The following is a 12,956-nucleotide window of genomic DNA, read 5'->3' as shown; positions in this document are numbered from 1 at the left end:
GAGCCGAGATCAGTGTCTATGCAAAAATGCCTGTTGCCCTCCAGTGACTTTAACAGTGGAATAGCTATTATTTTCTTCCTGTCTTCCAAATCTTGAGCAAACTTCTTTTGTGATTGAACCCTAGCCTGAAATCTAGGAACTGTAGTTCCAGCTTAGCTAACATGACACAATGCAAGTCACCGTAAGAGTGGCTTCCCCTTGGTGAAGAAGGCAAGAGGGAGATTGAGAGAAGGCTCTGAGTGGGCATCTAGCATGCTGAAAACATTCTATTTCTTTGCCAAGGTGATGATCACATGGTGTACACTTATGCGGATTTAGCAGAATATTTAGGGTTTGCATAGTTTTCTTTACATATATTATACACCTTAATACACACACTCCAAAAACAAAGTTTGTTGTCTTTTTTTTTTTTTAAGAAAGTGTAGGTTTTGAAGTAAAAAAGACATGTCTTCAATTAGTGATCCTGCCAATTTCTAGCTGTATGACTTTGGGCAAATTATGCAATTTCATTTTTGTAAAGTGTATTAATCATACTTAACCTCATAGGTGCTGTGGATGTTGAGATGATAAATTAGTACCATGACTGGCATATGACAAGCACAGAAAAAAGCTTGCTTTTATTATGTTTTAACATATTCCTATATTATATTGTGTTATATTTTACCTACGGTAACATAGGAGTGGAATGATACATGGCAATAATAATGGTTACCTTTTTGAGCCCTTACTGTGTTTCAGGCACTGTGATAGCAATTTTCATTCACTCACTCACTGAAACCTCATAAGAATCCTTATGTATTATAAACTCCACAATATAGATGAGTAAATTGAGTCCAAAAAGTTAAATAACCATCTAAGATCACAAAGCTTGAAGTCCTGGAGCCAAGGATTCGTACCCAGAGCTCACATGTTTAGGTAGAAGGTAGGTTGGGGCAGGTGGATATGTTTGTGTAAGCAATGTGTATTGGGGCTGATTTGGTTGGACCTCAGAGAAACCCAACTCCCTGATATTAGCTTAGGCAAATGGCTAATTTAGAGGAAGGTTATTAGAATAACTCACATGACTGTGGGAGAGACAAAGATGCAGTGAAGTACAGGGTCCACTGGAACCAAGACTCTAGGCCACCAAGCCTCTCCTCACATAACTGTTTTTGCTTGTCTCTACACTGGCGACTTTATTCTTGTCTACTGCGAATAAGCTTTCTCCAAAAGAGTGGGAACCATAGCAGCCAGAGGTTCCTGGGTTTGGCATTCTATGTTTCCCACCCCAGAGAGAGACTGCCTCTCTATTTATTTCTGGGACAAAAATTGGGGTGTAAGGACTAGTTAATCCAGATTAAGTCAGCCATCAACCCACACCTATGGTTAGAGGAACAGAGTCTTAAAAATAGACATGGTCAACTGGGTCACCATGCCGTACAGTAGAAAATTGACAGAACACTGTAAACCAGCTATAATGGAAAAAAATAAAAATCAGTATAAAAAAATAAAAATCAGTATAAAAAAATAGCCATTCCCGTAGAAGGAGCAATCAGCAGTTACAGGGGTGTCACTATTGGGAAAGGCAGTCTCATGCATGCAGTCTTTTGGTCCCAATCTGCCAAATAAAAATGGGCCTTGGGCCTGGAACATTTTTTTTTCTTTCTTTTTTAGGACTGCACCTGGGGCACATGGAATTTCCCTATACCACAGCCACAGCAACATGGGATCCAACCCATGTCTGCAACCCACACCACAGTTTATGGCAATGCTGGATCCTTAATCTGCTGAGTGAGGCCAGGGATCGAACCCGAATCCTCATGGATACTAGGCGGGTTCATTACCCGCTGAGCCACAGTGGGAATTCTGAGGCATATGGAAGTTCCTGGGCTAGTGACTGAATCCAAGAAACTCCAGATTCCTTAACCCATTGTGCTGGGCCGGGGATTGAATCTACTATGCCTCTGCAGCGACCTGAGCCGCTGCAGTCAGATTTTTAACCTACTGCACCATAGCAGGAACTCTTGGAACACTTCTTTACCAAGGAATAAGAAATCCTCTCAGCCTGTGCTGGACTTGTCGCTTTGTGTGGGAAAATCTTTTCCTCTTTTGGACCTTTATTTTCTTTAAAGAAATGGAACCACTATGATATCTGTCTCTGAGGGGAGGGGACGGGGTCATTCATTCTGAGGCATGAGAGGAGTACCTTTAGTCTAATCACTCTGTGGCAGCTGCCAAGAGGCACCCTCTGGCCATAGATGACCAACACCCACGCTGAAGTTGATCTTGCTCTGCATCTTTTCTATGTGAGTAATGAAGTGTTCCATCCAGTCAGTGCTTGACTGTGTCGGATTGTCCTTGTTGACTCAATACCAAGATGCAGTGGGCAGAACTGTTTGGACTTCTACTCCTGGTGATAGGCAACAAGTGTCACTTGCTAGACAGTCGCAAAGAATGATGTCTAATGTGAATGATATGAAAAATAAGGCCAAATAGCAAAATGCATGAGTTGCCCTTGTATGAGGCCTCCATCTTCGGGAAGAATGTTATTCCTTATCTGAGTTCCAGGACTTTCATCTTAACAATCACATTTCCTGGTAGATGAAGATTTGAGGTTGAACCAGATCAAGGGTGAAAGACAGACTGGAGCTGTATTACTTTGCTGATATCATATTCTAATACAGGATATCTAATAAGCAAAGGAAAAGAATAGAGATCAAGGAGTCAACAATCATTCTAGAAAATAGATTCTGAAAATAAACATGTCTCTTTCCAGTTATTCATTCTGTGTAGCATCTCTGAAAACCAAAGCAGGTAGGATAACAATCTATTCTCGGACACTTTGCCAAGTGATTTTGCAATAACATTTAGGGAATTTATGAAAATCAGTCTTTAGTTTGAAGGCTCTTTTTGTGCGGTTAAAATATTTTGGGGGGGAAACTGTTTAGTTCCAATTGGGAAAAAATGTAGTTTGGGTTATGGGTCAAGTTGGGAGTATCGGGTGAAGGAAGAAGGAATGATGTCACAGTGGAGCAGACTCAATTCAGGAAAAATTGTCTCATTTCCCAGAATATTTGCTAGGGAAAGGTGGAAAGAAAAGGGGGAGCTACCCACACAAATTCTTACAGTTGATATTCTATTACCATGCCTAAAGAATGAGTTATAACAATAACATTTTGCATCAGAAATGGAGCTGTAGTCAACTTTTGATGATTCAAGGAAAAAAGAGAGAAACATATAACTTAAAAATTACTCTTACTTGGCCTTGGAAACTGGTCTGTAAATTAGCACAAATGTTAGCATACCATATCCCACGTTTTTTTTTTTTTTTAAGTTAGAATTTGTCTTTGTGACCCATCTATAACAATATATAGAAGCTACCTCATTCTTTTTTGATGGCTGAAAACTATTTTAGAGTATTTGAATATGTGGATTAACATAATTAGCTAGAGATCTATCAGTGGACATTTTATGTCCAGCTTTTTGCTGTACCAAACATACTGTCTTTATTCTATTTTGCCCATGTGTATTTTGCAGTATAATTTACGGAAACAAAATTGCTTTATCAAAGTGTACATGCAATTTTAGTTTTAGTTGGTGCAGCAAAACAAATTATTCTTCATGGAAGTTGTATCAATTAACATCTACTTGTAAACTCATACCTTGGTTCATGAAGTGTGTCATCAGATTTGTTTATTGTTGTTACTGCTAGGTAAAACATGGTACCTTTGGGTAGTTTTTCATTTCTCTGCCTGTGAATGAGGTCAAACATATTTTCATGTGTCTGAGACATTTGAATTTATTTTCTTTGAGCTATTAATGCACAGCTTTTGTCATGAGTAGTGCTTTTTTTTTTTTTTTTTTTTTGCTTTTTTAGGCTTTACCCACAGCATATGGAAATTCCAAGGCTAGGGATCAAATTGGAGCTACAGCTGCTGGCCTACACCACAGCCACAGCAAAGCCAGATCTGAGCCGCGTCTGTGACCTACACCATAGCTCACAGCAATGCCAGATTCTTAACCCACTGAGCAAGGCCAGGAATTGAACCCACCTCATGGATACTAGTCGGATTCATTTCTGATGCCCCACGGGATCTCCCAGTAGTTCTTTTTTATTTTTAATTGATTTGTTGGAGATCCTTACATATTAAGGAAATTAACCTTATGCAAAGAGACAAGTTTCAGTAAAAAATATAGTTCATGGTTTGCATTTTGATTTTGTTTATGGTATTGTATTACCATGCAGATTTTTAAAATTTTAGTTAGTTGAATTTATCAACATGTTCTGTTATGGTTTTTCTCACTTAGAGTATATAACAATTTCTCCTATAGTTTATATTGATTTTTTATGATTTCTTTTTTTAGAACTTTAAAATCTTTACTCCAACTGGAATTAGTTTTATTACAGTAGGTGAGGTTGATATTCAATTTAATTTCCAATTGTAATTTTGTTATCTCAATAATAAGTATTGAACAAGCAGTTGTTTCTTCACAGATTCAAAATGGAAGTTATAATAACTAATTAACCCCTTATGTCTATTGTAGTCTGCTACTAGACTTTCTAGAATATTTCAGTGGTATTTCCTTTTTTTTTTTGGTCTTTTTTTACGGCCACACCCTTGGCATATGGAGGTTCCCAGGCTAGGGGTTAAATTGGAGCAGTAGTGAAATTGGCCTACACCACAGCCACAGCAATGCAGGATCCAAGCCTCATCTGTGACCTGCAACACCAGATCCTTAACACACTGAGCAAGGCCAGGAATTGAACCTGTGTCTTCCAGGATACCAGTCAGATTCGTTTCTCCGGAGCCATGCCAGGAACCCCTGATATTTTCTATTACATTTTATTTCTCTAGTTATATATGAACCAGAATTAAGCTATGATAGGCAAAATAATGCCCCCACAAGATGTTCACCTCCTAATCCCTACCTATGAATATATTACTTTATGTTATAAAAGGGATTTTGCAAACATGATCATGGTAAAAACTTTGAGATGGGGAGATTTTCTTAAATGACCTGAGTGGGAAAACGCTAATCACAAGGGCCACTAAAATTAGAGAAAATTTCCCATCTGTGTTCAGAAAAGTAGATGTGAATACAGAAAAATGGCCAGGGAAATGCAATATTGTTGGCTTTCAAGATAAAAGGGGGGACCAGGAGCCAAGGAAAGCAATAATCTTTAGAATGTGGAAAAGGTAAGGAAACAAATTCTTTCTAGAACCTCTAGAAAGGAACACAGCCCTACCCATACCTTGATTTTAGTCTCAGGAGATCCATTTCAGACTTCTGACCTCCAGAGATATAACAAAATAAATCTGAATTGTTTAGGTTTGTGATAATTCTTTACAGATGCAATAGGAAATGAATTCACGTGCCATTTTAATATTTTAATATCATGTAGAGCTAGTTTACTCCTGCCCCATAATGTAAACAAAAAATTTAGGTCTAGTTAACATCTGTCATTGTACATTAATTACAATTTTTTTTTCTTCTGAGAACTTTTAAGAGTTGCTCTCTTAGTAACTTTCAAATATACAATACAGTATTATTAACTATAGTCACCATGCTGTACATTATAGCCCTATGAGTTATTCATCTTATAACTGGATGTTTGTACTTTTTGACCCTCTTCACCCGTTTTGCCCCACCCCCCCATGCCTGGCTCTGATAACTACCAATATGTTCTCTGTATCTATGTGCTTTGTTTTGTTTGTTTGTTTAGGTTCTATGTATAAATGACATCATACAGTATTTGTCTTTCTCAGTCTGACTTATTTAACTTAGCATAATGCCCTCAAGGTCCATCCATGTTGTCACAAATGGCAAGATGTCCTTAATTTTTATGATTGAATAATATTCTAGTGTGTGTGCGTGTGTGTGTGTGTGTGTGTATCTTACCACATTTTCTTTAACCATTCATCTGTCAATGTACACTTAGATTGTTTCCATATTTTGGCCATTGTAAATAATTTTGCAATGAACATGCATATGTCTTTTCAAGTTAGCCTTTTCATTTTCATTGGATAAATATCTGGAAGTAAAATTGCTGGATCACATGAAAATTCTATTTTTAATTTTTTTTTTTTTTTGGTCTTTTTAGGGCCACACCTGTGGCATATCAATGTTCCCAGGCTAGGGGTTAAATTGGAGCTGTAGCTGCTGGCCTACGCCACAGCCACAGCAATGCCAGATCTGAGCTGCCTCTGTGACCTGCATCACAGCTCACGGCAATGCCAGATCCTTAACCTGCTGAGCGAGGCCAGGAATTGAACCTGTGTCCTCCTGGATACTAGTCAGATTCATTTCCACTGAGCCATGATGGGAACTCCTATTTTTAATTTTTTAAGGAACCTCCGCAATGGCTGTACCAGTTGAATTTCCCACCAACAGTACACAAGGTTTTCCTTTTCTTTACATCCTTTCTAAAATTTGTTATTTCTTGTCTTTTTGATGATAGCCATTCTAATGGTTGTGAGGTAATATCACATTGTGGTTTCAATTCACATTTCCCTGATGTTTAGTGATGTTGAGTATCTTGTCATGTACCTGTTGGCTGTATGTCTTTGGAGAAATGTCTATTCAGATCTTCAGCCCAATTTTTAGCCTTTTTTTTTTTTTTTTTTGGCTATTGAGTTGTATGAGTTCTTTATATAATACTAATCCCTTATCAGATATATGATTTGAGTATTTTCTCCCCTTCTGTAGGTTGACTTTTCATTTTGTTGATGATTTCCTTTGGTGTACAAAACTTGTTTATTTTCTCCCTTTGTTTATTTTTGTTTTTATTGCCTTTGCCTTTGGTGTCAGACCGAAAAAAATCATTGCTAAGACCAACGTTGAGGAGCTTTCCACCTGTTTTCTTCTAGGAATTTTATGGTTTCAGGTCTTTAATCCATTTTGAGTTAATTTTTGTGTGTGATATAAGATAGTGGTCCAGTTTCATTATTTTGCATGTGGCTGTCCAGTTTTCCCAACACTATTTATTGAAGAGTGTCCTTTCCCAATTATATATTATTGGCTCCTTTGTCATAAGTTAATTGACCATATATGCATGGGTTTATTTCTGGGTTCTCTATTCTGTCCCATTGATTTATGTGTCTGTTTTATGCCAATATCATACTGTTTTGATTACCATAGTTTTGTAATACTGTTTGAAACCAGGGAGCATGATACTTCCAGCTTTTTTCTTCTTTCTCAAAATTGCTTTGGCTATTCGGTGTCTTTTGTGATTCCACACATATTTTAGGATTGTTTGTTCCATTTCTGTGAAAGATGCCACTGGAATTTTGATGGGGAGTACATTGAATCTTTAGACTGCTTTGGGTAGTATGGACATTTTATCAATACTAATTCTCCTAATCCATGAGCATGGAATATATTTCCATTAATGTGTGTCTTCTTTAACTTCTTCCGTTAATGTCTTATTGTTTTCAGTATACAAGTCTTTCACATCTTTGGTTAACTTTATTCCTAGGTAGTTTATTCTTTTTGATGAAATTGTAAAAGTATTGTTTTTGAAATTTATTTTTTCTCTAATAATTTGTTATTAGTGTTTAAAAGCATAAAAGATTTTTGTATATTGATTTTCTAAACTGAAACTTTACCAAATTTGTGTACTAGTTCTAATGATAACTAATAACAGCTCTTTTTAAAATTTTTTTATTTTTATTTATTCTATTATAGTTAATTTACAGTGTTCTGTCAATTTCTGCTATACAGCAAAGTGACTCCTCATATGTATATATACATAGTCTTTTTCTCACATTATCCTCCATTACAAGTGACTAGATATAGTTTCCTATGCTATAAATAAAGCTCTTAACTTATCTTTTACTCTGAATTAGTCATGATGTGGTGAAGCAGAAGTAATAGCATCCATCCTAGTCTATTACTTACATAAATTATAAGTAAGCTTTTATTATAATACAGCCATTATCACTTGGATACATTTTTTATAGCAATTTAGCCTACCTTAATTACTAAATCTTATTTTTCAATTTTTTCATCAGTTTTGTTTCTGTCAATAATGGGTGTTGTATTATATGAAAATCCTTTTCAGTGTATGCAAAATAGTGAAATTATTTTTCTTCATTGAATGAACATGGTAGTTTTTATTGATATACTTTCTAATATGAAACCTTACTTAAATTTTTGGAATACTCCTCAGTTGGTATATTATTCTTTTAATATTCTATGGATTCTGCCTATAATATTTTATTTTTTGCACTGATTTTCATAAATGAGATTAATCAGTAATTTTATTTTGTTGCTCTTTTCAAGTTTTGGTCACTGATTTCATAAACAGAATTTAAAGGGTTGTATTCTATGATATGCACCCTTTAAGATGGTCCTAATTTCTTGTATTCTTGCTCCTGTGCAGTCTCCACTTGAATGTAGATTTAAAATATTGACTCATTTTTATTGAATAGGACATGGAATTTCTATTGACTAACCATGGGATGTCACTTCCAAGATATGGTTCTGAAAATACTGTCTTCCATCTTGTATGCTCTTTTTCTCAGGTTGCTTATTTTGGAGGAAGCCAGGTGCTATGTCATGAGGCAGCCCTATGGAGAAGCCACCACAGTGAGCTTGGAAGTAGATTGTCTGACATCCATCAAAAGCCATGCAAATGAGCTTGGCAGTAGAGCCACCTTCTGTTGAATCTCAAGGTGACTATAGCCTTTGTCAACACCATGATTATAGCTTGGTGAGAAAGCCTGAGCCAGACCATCAAGGTAAGCCATCCCTGGATTTCTAACAGAAATTGTGAGATAATAAATTTTGTTTTCAAGTCACTAGATTTTGAGGCACTGTGAACAGTTATCTGTTTCTTAAAACTTTGATTCAGATTTCCTATGAAAACTTATTATGGTGCTTTCTTATGATTTTACTTTTAGAGTAGTAAGGTTTACCAATCTTTTGATTTATTATTTGTAATATTATGTTCTGACAGAGTCAAAATTAAGAGGTATCTTTTGAATTATCTCTACTTAAACAATTCCTTTAATGCAATTTAACTTTCTCCTTCCTACCTCTTTATTCTTTGTCCCTTTGTTAATATTATCATAGGTTTTAATAAAACTTATTAAATTTATACATTGTAAATTTATTTAAAATAATGTAATATCTACATTCAGTTTTAAAAACTTTTTTCCAACTGCTTTTGCTACTTAATAATAATAATAATGGAGACTTTGAACACATACAAAAGTAGACAGAACAATATAAGGAACATCCACATACCATTTTCTTGCCCCAACAACCATGAATCCATGGTCAATCCCACACTTTTCACACTCCCATCTACTCCTCATATTGTTTTGAAACAAATCCCACATATCATGTTTCATTCATAAATATTTCAATGTTTCCCTAAATATCAGAACATTTAAAGTAAACTTGGAAACATTATAACAACTAAAAAATTAATTTCTGGGAGTTCCCTTAGTGGCGCAGTGGTTAACGAATCCGACTAGGAACCATGAGGTTGCGGGTTCGATCCCTGCCCTTGCTCAGTGGGTTATGGATCCTGCGTTCCCGTGAGCTGTGGTGTAGGTCGCGGACACGGCTCGGATCCCGCGTTGCTGTGGCCCTGGTGTAGGCCAGTGGCTACAGCTCCGATTGAACCCCTAGCCTGGGAACCTCCATATGCCATGGGAGCAGCCCAAGAAATAGCAAAAAGACAAAAAAAAAAAAAAAAAAGAAAGAAATTAATTTCTTAATTTTTTTCTATCACTCAGTATTTAAATTTCTGGTTATCTCATGAAAGTTGTGGGGTTATTTATTGCCATTTCTATAATTGTTTCAATTTATGTGTTATATGAGTGAAATTATACACTGTGTAATCTCTTGGGATTAGCTTTTTCTCTCAGTATAACTCCCTTGAGATTGACCCAAGTTGTTGTGTGTGTCAATAGTTTCTTTATTTGCTGAGTAGTATTCCATGGTATGGATGTACCACAGTTTGTCAGGTCATTTACCCACTGAAGGTCATCTGGGTTCTTTTTAGTTTTGGGCTACTATAAAAAAAGTTTTGAACATTTGTGTACAGATTTTTGTATGAACTCAATTTTTACTTTTCTAGGCTAAATGCCAAGAGTGCAGTTGCTGGGTCCTGTGGTAACTGCATGTTTAGTTATATTCACTCTTTACCTTTTAACTGGTGTATTTAGACCATTTACATTTAAGGTACTTATTGATATGTTAAGACTTAAGTCTGTCATTTGTTACCTGTTTTCTATTGTTCGTTTCCTTGTTTCTTGATCCTCTGTTCTCTCTTTTGGTCTTTCTATGTGTTACTTGCACATATTTTTAGGATATCATTTTAATTTTTTTAATTTGTTTTTGGGTATATTTTTGGTTTAATTTTCTTAACTCTGGGTATTACAATATACATACGTGACTCATCACATTCTAGTATCAATATTTTACAACTTCTGATGAAGTGTGAAAATCTTATTTCTTTACTTTGCCCACTTTTAAATATCTTAAATGTCATATAGTATTATAATTTGTGTTTCAGTCATCAAAAATGATTCATAAAACTCGTGAAGAGAAGGACAGTCTATCATATGTATCCATATGTCTTTTTTTTTTTAAATTGAGGTATAGTTGAAGTTCAATATGGTATTAATTTCAGGTGATTCAGTATTTTTATAAATTACACTCTAGGAGTTCCCGTCATGGCGCAGTGGTTAATGAATCTGACTAGGAACCATGAGGTTGCGGGTTCGGTCCCTGCCCTTGCTCAGTGGGTTAAGGATCCGGCGTTGCCGTGAGCTGTGGTGTAGGTTGCAGACGCGGCTCAGATCCTGCGTTGCTGTGGCTCTGGCGTAGGCTGGTGGCTACGGCTCCGATTCGACCCCTAGCCTGGGAATCTCCATATGCTGTGGGAGCGGCCCAAGAAATAGAAGAAAGACAATAAATAAATAAATAAATAAATAACACTCCATTGAAAATTATTACAAAATAATGGCTATAATTCCCTATGCTGTATAATGTATCCTTGTTGCTTATCTATTTTATACTGGTAGTATGTATCTCCTTATCCCATATATCTATCTGGCCCCTCCGCTTTCCCTTTTTCTACTGATAACCACTAGTTCATTTTCTATATCTGTGAATCTGCTTCTATTTTGCTATATATCATTTGTTTTGTATTTTATGTTATTTTTTGTCTTTTTAGGGCCACACCTGTGGCATATTGAGGCTTCCAGGCTAAGGGTCAAACTGAAGCTGTAGCCACTGGCCCATGCCACAGCCCCAGCAATGCCAGATCCGAGCCATGTCTGCGACTTATACCACAGCTCATGGCAATGTTGGATCCTTAACCCCTGAGCTAGGCCAGGGATCAAACCCACAACCTCATGGTTCCTAGTCGCATTTGTTTCCACTGCACCATGATGAGAACTCCTTGTTTTATTTTTTAGGTTCTACAAGTGATATCATACAGTATCTGTCTTTTTCTGTCTGACTTATTTCACTAAATATAATATTCTCTAGGTCCATCCATGTTGCTGCAAATGGCAGAATTTCACTCTTTTTTATTGCTGAATAATATTCATATTATGTCACATATATTCATAATACACACACACACACACACACATATATATATATATCACATCTTCCTTATCCATTCATCTGTTGCTGGACACTTGGTTGGCTTCCATACCTTGGCTATTGTAAATAGTGCTGCTGTGAATATTGAAGTGCACATAGATTTTCAAATTTGTGTTTTCATTTTCTCTAGCTATATACCCAGGAGTGGAATTGCTGGATCATATTGTAGCTCTGTGTTTAGTTTTTAAAGGAACCTCCATATTGTATTCCCTAATGGCTGCACCAGTTTACATTCCCACCAACAGTGTACAAGGATTCCATTTTCTCCATATCCTCTCCATATTTGTTATTTGTGGACTTTTTGATGATAGCCATTCTGATTGGTGTGGGATGATATCTCATTATGGTTTTGATGTGCATTTCCCTTATGATTAGCAATATTGAGCATCTTTTCATGTGCCTTTTGGCCATCTATATGTCTTCTTTGGAAAAATGTCTATTCAAGTATTCTGTCCATTTCTTCATTGGGTTGGTTCTTTGCTTTTTTTTGAAAACAACAGAAATTTATTTATTTATTTATTTATTTATTTATTTATTTATTTTTGTTTTATTTTCCCACTGTACAGCAAGGGGATCAAGTTATCCTTACATGCATACATTACATTTTTTTTTATATATATATATATTTTTTTTACAGAAATATTTATGTGTTTATTTTTTTTTAATTTTTTTTTTAATTTTCCCACTGTACAGCAAGGGAGTCAGGTTATCCTTACATACATACATTACATTTTTTTTTTTATATTGAGTTTGTTTTTTGTTTGACTGTTCTGACTGGGTGATTTCCACTATTGTATCCTCCAGCTATCTTATGTGTTCTTTTGTATCACTTAGTCTGTTATTCATTCCTTCTAATGTGCTTTTTAAATTTCAGTTACTGAATTCTTCATTTCTAATTGGGTCTTTTGAAAAATGTTTTTTAGTTCTTTGTTAAAATTCCCTCTGTGGTTCATCTATTCTTTCTCCTAATTCAGTTAACATTTTTTTATTACCAATGTTTTGAATTCTTTGTCTGGCAAATTGATTATTTCTGTTTAATTATTTATTTTTAAGGGATTTTCTTTTGCTCTTTCACTTCAGATCTGTTCCTCTGCCTTTTCATTTTGCCTAACTTTCTCTGCCTCTATGAATTTAGGTGCAATAGTTACCTGTTGCACTCGTGAAGGAGTGTCCTTATGTGGAATCATCCCTGTACAGATTGCATGTGCCCAATGTCCTGGATAGGAGAGCCGGGTTTGATGTAGATGTAAATCACGTCTTTCCTCAAGGTGTGCTGACAGCTCTCGTCTTGGTAGGAAGTGGGGCTGGAGATGGAGGAATGAGAGCTGAAGCTGGGTGTGAGGCGAAGC

The 12,956-nt window shown here is 36.0% G+C and overlaps 1 long non-coding RNA gene across 7 annotated transcripts in view; it reads left to right on the top strand.

Annotated features, from left to right (window-relative positions):
* The window catches only part of LOC106510680 (uncharacterized), a 429,859-nt gene that overhangs the window by 216,461 nt on the left and 200,442 nt on the right, over positions 1 to 12,956 (top strand). For all 7 annotated transcript variants that reach the window (XR_014807801.1, XR_014807800.1, XR_014807802.1 and 4 more), the window contains one exon: positions 8,505 to 8,720. This is a non-coding gene — a long non-coding RNA (uncharacterized LOC106510680). The remainder of the gene's footprint in view (positions 1 to 8,504; positions 8,721 to 12,956) is intronic.

Source organism: Sus scrofa, chromosome 6 (genome assembly GCF_054392235.1).
Source record: "Sus scrofa isolate SSC_HxYL_T2T_F1_AM1 chromosome 6, Sscrofa_HxYL_maternal_Yorkshire_Landrace_v2.0, whole genome shotgun sequence".
In the NCBI taxonomy this organism is placed as follows: Eukaryota; Metazoa; Chordata; class Mammalia; order Artiodactyla; family Suidae; genus Sus; species Sus scrofa.
Note: the sequence above shows the minus strand (reverse complement) of the source record. Positions and strands in the feature narration are given on the sequence as shown.